At 48.6% G+C, this 12697-nt stretch overlaps 1 protein-coding gene across 2 annotated transcripts in view; it reads right to left on the minus strand.

The window, feature by feature from the left end:
• The window catches only part of PHC2 (polyhomeotic homolog 2), a 56282-nt gene that overhangs the window by 31703 nt on the left and 11882 nt on the right, over window positions 1-12697 (minus strand). The window lies entirely within an intron of this gene.

Here is a 12697-nt window from a genome sequence, read left to right on the forward strand (position 1 = left end):
CTCCTCTTCTGCCAAGGCTCCCACTCTGCCCCTCCCACCTCCACAACACAACAGCTTCCCAGACTCAAGGCCTTTGATCTCTTTCAACTTCCACTTTAACTTTCTCTGTTTCCTTGCCTTCCTCCTGGGCTGAAGTCTTGTTCCCTCAGGCAGCCCGTCAGAGCCCAGTGCAAAACTCACCTCTTCTGGGAAGCCTTCTTGGACCAGGCCAGCTGATCGGAGGAGCCCTGGATTCAACAGTGTGCCATGTTCTCTGTCCCCTCCTTGCCCTTCTTCCCTTGCTTTTCTCTAAGCCTGCAATCGCTGTGGCCTTCCATTGCCCAACCCAACCCTAGCTCTGCTCAGGCTAGGCCTCCTCCAGGAAGAGGCTTGCGCTCGGGGTCCTGGACTCTGTTACATACACAGGGGCCTTGAGCTAGCTGCTCAACCTCTCTAGGCCTCCGCTTCCTCTTCCGAAAGTCGGAAATAAAACCAGTTCCCGCCCAGAAAGTTGTTGTAGGGATGAAATGAGAAAAAACTTTGTGAATAAAATGAGAAAAAAGAAAAGAAAAGGAAAAAAAAGACATAACGTGCATAGCACAGTGCCTGGCAGACAGTCATGCTTGATCACTTCTAGCTATAATTAAAGTAATGATTTCAGTGTTGGTTTAGGTTCTCAAAGTATGCTGGACTTAGGTCTACCATAAGAACGTGTATGGCAGTGCACTCTAATTGTTTCTTAGCTGCCTGCCCTTCAAGATCATGAACCCGTTGTCTTCAGAAACTATCCTGGATCTCTTTTTCCAGAATCTGGCCTAATGCCTGATGTCAGATGGGGGGTGCTAAAGAAATAAACTTCTTGTCCTGAACTGGAATTAATTTGTTGCTATGTGCCGCTAGCCTTTTCTTCTCCCATTTTAACCAGATTCTTTGAGATGGGGATTCTTACACTTTATTAGTAATCCATTTAGTGTCTAGCTCATTTCTTATATATAATAGGGATTCGGAGAGTCAGCTCAGAGACTGATTGTCCTTACTCCTCACCCTGCTTAGTAGCCTCCAGGCCAGCCTAGCCTGAGGGCAGCTCCTCCGAATCTGTCTTGCCTGACAGAGGCCCTCCTCCAAGATTCCCCCAGCTGGGGAGCCACTGCAAGAGACACTGTACCTTGCAAATGCAGAGAGGGTCACAGCAGGAAGCACACAAATGGATTTTTACAACCAAAGCCGCCCAGCCAATAGTATAAAGGCCTATTTTGGATCCTGAGCTAACATTTTAAAAGAATCCTGTGATCCTGACAGGTGGAAAGCAAGCAGATTTCAAACTGAATTGGGGACAGGGGCTTCTTTCTTAAATTTTGTCTGTCGACCCATAACGTTTCCAACAATCTTGTCACAGCCCAATAGAGAGTTCCAAGCAGAAGGCCCATCGGAGTGGAAAGGAAAGGAAAGAAAGGAAAGAAGAGGTGTTAAGGGGAAACGAAGTGGCCCCTGGTGACGGACCGCTGTAGGAAGAGACAGGGCACAGGGGTTTTAGAGAAATGTGCTGGGTTTGAGGTGATTGGTGGCACATAGAAATGGAAATGGCCAGTAGGCATTTGGTGATTATAAATTGCCCCTGCCTCCAATGGAAGCCTTGCCTCCCAGTTCCACATTAAAGAGCTCAGAACCTCAGTAGGCAAAGACTGTTAATCAGGCAATACAGACAATCAGGACTTTCTGAGATGACTGTTGATAAGGCGTCCGGGAGGTCCGGCAGATGCCACGCAGGCCCCCATTAGGCTTGAGCGGCCACAAAGACCTGCAGGAGGATGGGCGCCATCCCTGAGAACTCAGGCAAACCTTTCTGCCTCTCAGTACAGAGTCACGAAGTCCTGCCCCATCGAAGTCCAGTCTCTGCTGCAGGGGCTGCCCATCTGAGGCAAGCATGGGTGCGGGAGTGGGTGCGGGTGTGGGGCAGGGAGCAGAGTGTCCGAGGCATGTCCTGCCACTCCCCGGCTGTGTGGGACTCACAGAGGCGGGTCCTCCTCCTTCTCAGGGATTCAGAGCGTTCTCTGAAGCGGAGGTTTGGGTGAGGTGAGCACAGGAGTCGCTCCCAGCTCTAATCTGATGGGGGTGGCTATCATAGAAAGGTAGTTTAAAACTCTGGATGTATAAGGTGGTGAAAAGAAGGTTAGAGAGGAAAAGGGTTCTAAATGTCCAGTGCACAGAGTACAGTTAGGAACAGTACACGTTTGGTTGCCAGGATTGGGAAAGCGGGAGAGCCTGGCCCGCTCTCCCAGGGCTTCCCCGTCTATCCCACTAGGCCATTCTCTCCCCTCTGTGCTGCTCATGGAAAACCAGAGGCATTGTTTCAGAAGAGATGATGCTAGTGTATGCCATGCTGGAAACAAAGCTCCCGAAGACTTTGTAAGTTCTAGGTAAGTTCATAGATCAAAGACTCAAGGTATTTGGGGTCGGGGGCAGGGGGAGTATACACCCGTAACCATTTGAGGTTAATAAAAAGCAAAGACCATGATTTACCTCCGGCATTATCCTGGGTCAAAAGTTCTTTTATTTAAAATATTGCAATGACTTTCTAATTGGTCTTTTCTGATTCTAGTTTCTTCTCTCTATAATCCATCTTATAGACTGCAAATTAATCTTTCTTTTGCAAGTTAATCTTCCCAGCACACAGATCTGACCCCTGATAAAAAGCTGTCAGGGATCCTCCTCTGTCTGCTGTCTAAAGCCCCTGGCATTCAAGATCTCTTTACAACCTTTTAATTTTTATTATTTCTTTGATCTGAGCAATCTCCGCTCACTGTCTCCTGTACAGTTTATGCCTTGTCTCATCCTTCCCCGAGTGCCACACAAATCAAATCCTTTCTCTGCCCTTAGGGCCAAGAACACTCTTCCCCTTGAGCTACACCAAAGTCTCTCTGCTTTGTGTGGCCCTCAGAGATGCAGCGTGTCCTGTGATCAAGTGTAAGCTCCAGAGTCAAAGTGCTTCGTGCTTAGCTCTGCCACTTACCAGCAGTGTGATGCTGGGCAATATATGACCTCTCTGTACTTCTGTCATCATTTTTAAAAGGGGTAAAGAGGGGCGCCTGGGTGGCTCAGTGGGTTAAAGCCTCTGCCTTTGGCTCAGGTCATGGTCCCAGGGTCCTGGGATCGAGCCCCATGTCAGGCTCTCTGCTCAGCAGGGAGCCTGCTTTCTCCCCTCTCTCTCTGCCTGCCTCTCTGCCTACTTGTGACCTCTGTCTGTCAAATAAGTAAATAAAATCTTAAAAAAAAAATAAAAGGGGTAAAGATGATACCTATTTCATGTTATTTCAGTAAAAGACTTATCTCCTTTAGGAGACAGAATTTATGGGATTCATTTATTTCATCCAAAGAACCTTGAATTTAGTGGATCCTCAGTCAGTATTGGGGAATGAATGAATGAACGAATGAATGATAACATGGTAGGACTCCAGCTTGTTTGTCCCACAAAACTTTTGCGCTTTAGAGCCAGAATGAAGATGAGAAGGATATAAGCCCACAGGTCATTTTGGATTAACCAGCATTCTGGTTTATGGAAGGCCCTCCTCCCGTTCACCCCCCGTTCACTACCTTCCTGCATTCACTTTCAACCCACCCCAACCGCTCTACTCGCTGTGCATAAAACATCATATCCCATTGTGCCTGTCTGGCTTTGATTTCGGTGCTTCCATTTTCTGGAATGCCCTCCTTCTGCTTCAGTGATCCGAGGCTTAAGCTTCTTTGGCTCAGGCTCAGCTCCTGTTGTCTCCCTCTTTGCCTTAACTCTCAATTATGGGTTTTCCCGCAGAATTCCTGAAGGTTTCTGTTTGTTTGATTTATTTGTGATTTAACATGTGCTATCTTGTATACAGATTTCACGGATTCTTAAAAACTGATTCTATTCTCCCCCAAACCCCGTTTTAACGTAACGTCCTCTGAATGGGCATGCACATCCCAGTTGCTGTCGGTTCAAGGGGTAGTGCTCATCCTCCTTAGATTTTAATAAAATAGTGGTGTCCTAGAAGAACTCAAACGGGGATATTTTTGTTCTTGTGCACGTTTCCCATCTATCCAGCTATCCTTTTTCAGTCAAAGGCATGTTCTGGGTTGCTTTTTAATTTTTTCTTAATTTAAAAGATACGCTTTAATTTAGCTGGAAGGTTTTTATGTCTCTTTAACCTTCTGCATTGTCCAACAGGATACTCTACATGCTTGCAGATGCTTAGTAAATGTCTGCTGCTGATCATGGTGAGATCCAAGAATGCTTCTCCCCCTGCCATGCCCTCCAGCTCAGTTTCGGGTGCTAAGAAGTATTTCTGATGGCAGCCATGATACCAGAGCAGGCCATGTCTCTCTTCCGCACAGGTGGAATGGGGCATATCCGTCTATACAACGTTAACGCACAGAAATCTCTTTTTTCTTTTTCTTAGTTTTTTTTTTTTTTCCCTAATGCCCAGTAGCTTCATTTTTGCCCCCGCACCCACTTTGGCTCCCCCATTCCCTCCGGCTATAGAGTCCATTGCTTCTACAGAACAGAGGGCTGCCTCTGTGGGATCTCAGCCACAACTCGGAAGGCTCCATCATGATGCCCTTTCTGTTATGGAGCAGGGGAGGGGCAGGCCCAGGACCTCCATGAGTTAGAGCCTAGAAAGGAAGAGAGACTCTAGGCAACGGTCATCTTCCTGTCTGGTGCTCTAACCTTGAACCGCCTCCTCAGAATCTCAAGAGGCCAATCCACTGCTCCCAAACCAGTTGGTTGTTAGCAACAAGAGGATTAAGGTCCCCTAGGCAGAAGGGATTACCAGCTTGCCCCCTTCATTGCATCCACTGTCAGAACTTATCAATAATTAATCTCTATTGATCTCAAGGCTTCAAGGATGCAGGAGACAGCTCACTGCCCCAGACAGGCTGGGACTCTTGTCCCAAAATACACCGGAGTTGCCAGCATCTCCCTAATGGGTCCAGGCTTGCTCGTACACTTATTTTTCTAGACTCTGCTATACTGGACTAGTTTCCTGGTCTCCGGGTGAGGAGGGATGCCTGTGAGAGAGGATGGCGTAACTCTTTACTGCCCACTACACTTCAAGGTTTAGAAAGTGAAGAGATGCTTTGATCCATTCATTCACTCAACGAACATTAGCAAGCACTCACTATAAACCGAGTACTATGTCTGGTGCTGGCTAAAACATGATGCCGAGGACAGATTGTAGTCCAACAAAGGAGACATTTACTCTTGGCCTATCTCGGTAAACCTTGCAATAGGAGATAAGCCCCAAACACGGAGAACTCAGAAAAGGGGACTGATTCAGCTTGAGGAGAGCAGAGAAGGCTTCCTGGAGGAAGCGTTTAACAGGACGCAGAGTTAGGAGAATGACAGAAGGAACAGTGCATGGGAGGAGCTGGAGACATGAAATGCCAAGGCGCATTCAGAAAGCTGTAGGGCACCCGGTGCAGCCACACCTGGTGTGTCTGTAGCAGAGCACACAGTTTTAGGAAGGGTCTAAATTACGCTAGCATCCACAAGAGGCTGCTCTTCTCAGAAGAGGGCTCATGGGATCTGGCCTTGGGACTGACTGAGATTGAGGTTGACTAGAGAGGTCAGCCCCCCCACCCCGACACACACAAATAGACAGGGAAGGACCTTCTGGAAAAACCTAAAGCAATAGCCACATGAATTTTCCATGAGGCAGTTCCTCTGTGCTGAGGGCTAAGGGTTTGAGGGGGAAGAGGAGCTAAGGGAGGTTTCCCTGCGACAAGATACTAGGTCATAACAACAAGCTTGTAACGGCAGGGGCACGCCATGGCGTTCTGTCCCTGTCTTCATGTCTTTAGGCCTGCGCTGCAGCCATCTGGCAAAACTAGCCAACCTCCTCTGTGAGGCAGAATTCCTCATAAGGCAGCCTGGAGCATTAAAAAAAGAAACTGGCTTCTGCGTCTCTGCCGCCTCCCCACCTTGGCAGAGAGACGGTGGTGCAGCGTAAGTGACCTAAAGCGTGGGGTTCAGAGCCAGATCTGGGTTTGGAGCTTGGTTCTGCCACCGATAGACTGTGCAACCGTAGACAAACTGCTTACCCTCCATGAATCTTGATTTCCTGTTCTAGAAATGGTAATATGCCCCACATAGGGTAGCCGATAGCATCCCATGGAATATTGAGTTTTCAATCACGAAAAGGTTCACTGCCTTTGCTCATAACTAGATGCCCAGCAAAGGAAGCTCTTCTTAAAATACTATCAACTATTTGCATGTGGCTTTGAACTTCTCAAAGCATTTTTATAATGTGAATCTCATTTATGCATAACAATAAGCCGATGAGGCAATTGGGCGGTGCTCCCATTTTTATAAGCAAGAGCTGAGCAGGATTCATGGGACTTGCGGCGCTAAGGGAAGGTCGGCTTTGCTTGACAGATGAAACACAGTGCCTTGCACATCACAAACCCTCAAAAAAATGCTGATGGACGGGTGCCTGGGTGGCTCAGTGGGTTAAGCCTCTGCCTTCAGCTCAGGTCATGATCCCAGGGTCCTGGGATCAAGCCCCGAATGGGGCTCTCTGCTCAGCAGGGAGCCTGCTTCCTCTTTTCTCTGCCTGCCTCTCTGCCTATTTGTGATCCCTGTCTGTCAAATAAATAAATAAAATCTTAAAAAAAAAAAAAAAGCCTCTGCCTTTAGCTTGGGTCATGATCTCAGGGCCCTGGGATTGAGTCCCGCATTGGGCTCTCTGCTTGGCGGGGAGCCTGCTTCCTCCCTTCCCCCGCTGCCCCCTCCCCCTGCCCTACCTGCCTCTCTGCCTACTTGTGATCTCTGTCTGTCAAATAAATAAATGAAATCTTTAAAAAAAATGCTGATGGACAAGTGACTAATACAAACCAGTAAACACAAAGTAAAATGGCAAGCCTTGGAATAGGAGCTGGGAGCTGCTCAGACCTTTGCTGGTCATCTTGGAGCTAAGACCAATGAGGAGCGAGTGCTTTGCCAGAAGGCAGGGAGGTATGTGACAGGTCAAGTAAGTCACAAAGGGATGCGCGTGGTGGGGGTGGGGGTGGGGTAGGGGGTGCAGAAGATCGGTCCCAGGAAGCCATGGGCAATTCCAGTGGCTCAGTGGGCAATCTGGGGAGGGTCTTGAAGGCTCCCCACGGAGTCAGAGTCATTCTTACCAGAAGTCATGAACATGCTATTTATTGAAACCCTCCTACAGGCTAGGCCTTGCAGCCGGTAAAGTAGGAAATAAAGACACAGTGACGGTTTCTAAACAAGAAAGAAATCACAGTCTTTGAGGAAGAGGGTTCTAGCAGCTGTGAGTGGGAATTCCTGGCCATCAGTTAAGCCTCTTACAGTCAGCAGGCCTGGAGGAAAGGCAAAGAGCCAACACAGAGGGCGTTTCATCAGAGCCTGGCGATGAGCTGGGAGGGTGGTGGAAGGTGGGACTCAGGAGGGAAAGGGAGCTGGGAGCTGTCTCGAGCCTACTCTGCGCCGGTTGCCTCTGCAGGCCACTGCGCTCATCTTTACAGCCTGTGGGAAGTACAATCATCTGAGTTTTATAGGTGAGGAAATTGAGGTTTACAGAGATTAAGTAACTTGATGATGGTCATAAAACTAGTAAGTAGGGAAGCTGGGGTCTGAAACCAGATCTAACTCTGAAGCCCATGCTTTTCCCATTATAATACGGCCTCTGTGGGAAAGGAAAATGAAGTCAGAATAACACTGAGACTGAGAGCCTGGGCTATAAGAGTAGCTCACGACTGTGGACAGTGGCCAGGAAACTGGGAGCGGGGATTCTTCTGTAGAGGAACACAGCCAGGTTTTTGTTTTTATTTTATGAATTCTGTAAATTTTAAAGATGTGTATACAGGGCGCCTGGGTGGCTCAGTCGGTTAAGCATCTGCCTTCAGCTCAAATCATGCTTTCAGCATCCTGGTATGGAGCCCTGTGCCGGGCTCCCTGCTCAGCGGGGAGTCTGCATCTCCCTCTCCCTCTGACCTTCCCTCCTACTGGTGCTCTCACTGGCTCTGTTGCTCTCTCAAACGAATAAATAAAAGATCTTAAAAAAAAAAAATCTTTAAAAAATGTGTCTAGCAGGTGGGGTGATATCCAAGGCCGAAAATATCCTGTAGACAGGAAATGTCTAGGGAAGGGGGATAAAGACAGGGATGGACACATATTGAGAACTCTTCTGCTGACAGGTGGTAGGTGTCTGAAAATGTAAGAACAGATAAGCTCCTTTAGGGGTGAGTGTTGGAGTACAATGCCAGGAGGACAGGACTGAGTCTTTTGGGAGTCCCATAGCTAATGGCAGTGGGGCGAGGGGAAAGGAGGGGGGAGCAGGTCCCACCTACACGCACAGATGGTCACAAGCACACATGGCCATTCTGGGCGTCGGTACTTCCCAGTGCCAGCTGAGATCATCCTCCTTCTGTTCTGTTCTCGAAACTTACTCATTTTTCAGGCACAACTCCGATTTCCTCAACCCCAATTAGAATTTAAACTCTTGTTCATCTCTGTTACTCCCATATGGTTAGCGTTATGTTTGGCACATAATAGGTGCTAAATGAGTATTTATTGAGCTGAACTAAACAATTAAAGAGACAGAGAAAAACTATTTGGGAACGACAGTTAATTAGTCTTCCTGAGCCATATCTTCCTCATTTGGGGGAATGGAATAATCATTGTTAGGGTTAAATGAGATATGTAGGTAAGATAGGTGGGTATTTAGTACAGTGCCTGGGACAGGTTTGTACGGTGACTGGATTGTTCATTAACTGGTAATTATTATTATTGGCTGGCAATGGCCCATGGAGGTAATGTAATAGGAGCCTAGGGGGAAGGATTTCAGGAAAGAAGGCTCAACAGTTCCAAGGCTCTCTGTGTATCACAGTTGTACCCTCTTCCTCTGTCTCTGTCACACACACACACGTACATACCCATGATGTGTTAAGCAAAATATAAAATGCCTCCACTGATATCCCCTAGACCTTTTCCCCCTGCTATAAAGAGGAACTTCTTTGTAATCTAAATTCGGTCCTACAGTGGATAGTTGAAATGACCTTCATGGCTGGTTGCACGAAGCTAACATCAGAATTGTTGGGAGTTTTGACTCCAGCGAGATAACAAGCCCACTTGTATGTTTTGTTTTTATTGGATTCTCCAAGTAAAAGCATCTATCTCACAGCTTGGAAGCTGCTCTGGGAGAGAAATGTGGTACCCGAGAGTCCTAGAATCAGCCAGTACCACGTTGTCAGGCCTATCACAGACAGAAATCACTATTCCCCTGACACAAACCCCTCTCTGTGATAAAACAAAGCTGCTATGTGGCAGGCCTTTCCAGCAGTTTTCGCTCCTCTGATGAGACCTGAGGAGGGATGAGGAGACAGAACAAAGACTTGGCATCTGGAGCACAATTGTGTGGAAAGGGCCTAGAATTTTCAATGACCTGACAGTTTCCTTTTTTCACAGCATCAACTTCCTGGTCAGCAACTTGCTGCTCACCTTTGGTCCTGAGTGTGCAGCCAAGGCCCTGAGTTTATCCCCTAGAATGAGGACTCCAAGAACCAAGCCTGTACGGAGCTGCGGCCCAGCTCCCTTTAAGGACTCGGTTTCCCTGCAGGCGGGGCCCATGGGACCTTGCCGCCTGCTCCTCTTAAGCCCTCCCTTGTTCTGTCCTCGAATTTCTGAGAAGCCCAACCTCTTAGGCTCTGCTCTCCGCCCCTTACTCCCCTCCCCCACCTACCAACCCACCCCTTTTCAGGGCATAAGGGACCTTTTCTATTTGCAGATCTTAAAGAAGCTGGTTGCCAAGGTGACAGGAGCAGGAACAGCAGGGAGCTCGCCATGGGGGAGGGGCTTTGCCCCCAAACAGCTGTCAGTGGGAGCAGTCCCAGCTGGGACTACAGCATTTGCCTGTTCTGGGAGTACATAGACCCCAGGGGACACATTCCTCTCCACTATGATCCCCCACTGCCCCCCACCGCAGGTCTCTACTGGTTACTCTCCCTGGGGGCAACCAGCCAGCCAGCTCGAAAATGCTCCAATAACCAACAAAACCCGCCACCCCCGCTTCTCCCTCCCTCCCTCCCTCTCTCTCTCTCTCTCTCACACACACACACACACACACACTCCCGTGCGCATGCCCACATGCTCTGATTCCTCTGTTCATTCGCAGTGGGTTGGCTGGGCAGGAGGCCAGAAGTTACCTCTGCCTGAGGACCCCGAGCCCAGCGCCAGGTGCTGTTCCAGGCCGCCCCCACCAGGGCATAAGGATTATTTCCCTCTCTTTTTGTTCCAGAGGACTGAGAGGATCTGCAGCATCATAACCCTCCCACGGCCTTCCATCTGGGAGGTAGGGGTGGGGGAGTGGAACCGCTGCCTTACAGAGAGGAAGGGGGAGAAGAAGGAGGGAAGAATGGGAGAGGATGGTAGGAGGCAGCAACCATGCAAAGCGCACTGATTTGCGTGATCTGGATGCGGCTCACAGCTGCTCCACAGAAAGTTCTGGGGAGCCACTGGTCTCTGTATTGTATATAGCCACAAATTACTAGTCCCAGGCCATGCCTGGGCCCCAGGCCTCAGCCTGTAACTCACTACTGTCCACTTTTATAACATTCAAGAGAGGAGAGCCCTCCGCTGGATTCCGCAAGCCGCAGAACTTAGAACCATCATGCTCTTTGGCTTTTTCGGTCATGAACAGGAAAAGCCTAGGAAAGACCCAAATTACTGCAAGAAATGGGAGAGGCAAATACAGCTAAAGGACTAAGAATATAGAATCTGACTCGGCCAGGCCCAGAACTGGTTCCCAGTTCTGCCACTTAGGACTTAGGTGACCTTGAGCAACATATGTAGTAAGTTCTTGGATAACCTCTCTGAGCTTTCATACTCTCGTCTGCAAAATGGATAAACACACCTACCTTACAGGGGTCTTTCGAAGGTTAAACAGGGTGGTGTGCATAAAGCTGCCTAGCATATCATCTAGGTCACAGGAGATGTTTTCTCAGCACCCAGTTTTCTCGAGACTCTAGGGTTCCCTTGTACATTTAGAAAGAACTCAAGAACTGGTCTTTCTGTGGAAGGGTCCTTAGAATCTGGGGGGCTGGCTTCAATCTAGGCAGAAGCTGTATTTTGGCTTGGATGGGAATGGTTCTCAGGAAGTAGGGCTTGTAGGGTTTGTAGCTTGAATGAGAAGGTAGAAGTGCTAATTTGGGGTCTCACTCTCATCCAAGCTGCTGTCAACTCGCTGTAAGATGCCCAGCCTTGACCCTTTTGAGCCCAGTCAGGAAGAGGCTGGACTAGTGTCTGATGAAAGCAATGCCAGCCGGTGAGAAACATCTGGAACCACAGGGCAATGAGGCGTGTGTTGGGAGCTGGCTGCCTTCCTTAGCTCAGCAGTGACCGTCCAAAGGCAGAGAATCGCCAACACTTTGCCCTTTAAACCTCAGGAGAGTAAATAAAGGACTGGAGTGTAGATTCTTCTTCCTTGATATCATGACACTTGACTTGTGCTTTCCGCTGTCTTGACTATCTTCCCCTGCTTTGTCTGGTGGGGAAACTACTCGTGCTTTAAGACTCACAGGCCATTTCCTCTGAGGGACAGTATCTCTGACCCACGATCTGGCACTGAGTTGGCGGCCTGTGCCCACACTTACCTTGGACTTACTCCTATAATAAGATCTTTGAAGTTGAATGGATTTGCTTATATATCTGGCCCCCTCTTTCTGACTGCACACTATTTAGGTAAGGCATTGTATTCTGGCCCTCTTGGTTAATCTAGTAACTGGCATACATAAGCTCTCAAGAAAAAAAAAAATGCAGGTTATATTGGCTGGTAAAATGGTCTGGATGAAGACAGAGGGTCAGTGGTGGTCTCAGGTATGTGACCAGGGGGACGATCTCTTTCATGTAAAGCCATACTGTCTATAGCTATATTTATTTCGGTGGTCTAACAGTGCGGTCTCATTCCCTAGACGGATAAGCTGGCTTCTAGGGTTGTTTTTTCTTTTAAGATTTTATTTATTTATTTGTCAGAGAGAGAGGGATGGCAAGAGAGAAAACAAGCAGGGGGAGTGGCAGGCAGAGAGAGACGTGGGACTCAATCCCAGGACCCTGGGATCATTACCGGAGCTGAAGGCAGATGCTTAACTGACGGAGTCACCCAGGCCCTCCTTCTGAGACTTTTCTAAGGAAAGACTGACTGCCTACAACAGGCGGCGGTGCTGGGACAATGCTAGCAGGCAGGGAAAGAGGTCCAGCCTCAGGGAATGCTGAGTCAGTCCCCTCACAGAACCTGCCTCACAGGTAATCTGGGTATTATTATTATTTTTTTAATCCGCTAGATTTTTTTTCTCAAGTGTCACCCTCCTTGGCAAGGCTTTCTGGCTCTCCTCCCCAGAGCGAGACAGCTCCCCGGTGTCCCTGCAGGGCCCAGAGCTCACATTTATGAGTATCACACTGTACCTCACTGTACTTGTCTGTCTATCTCCCTAGACAGCGCCCTCCCTGGAGGGCAGAGCCCAAGTCTCATTTATCTCTGCGCTTCCGGAACTGGCACCATAACTGGCAGACATTTGTCAACAACTGTCTGTTGCATGATGAGAAAATCAACTTCCCGCTTCCTCATCTGCCTGTGTGGTTCTTGTGTGCATCGGGCTCATCCCTATCCCTCTTGCTAACCCTTAGAGCATTTCAAAATAGCCCAACTGCCAGCCTCCACTCTCTCAGGGCTAGGAGCTCCGA

The sequence above is a fragment of the Neovison vison genome, chromosome 2 (genome assembly GCF_020171115.1).
Source record: "Neovison vison isolate M4711 chromosome 2, ASM_NN_V1, whole genome shotgun sequence".
Lineage (NCBI taxonomy): Eukaryota > Metazoa > Chordata > Mammalia > Carnivora > Mustelidae > Neogale > Neogale vison.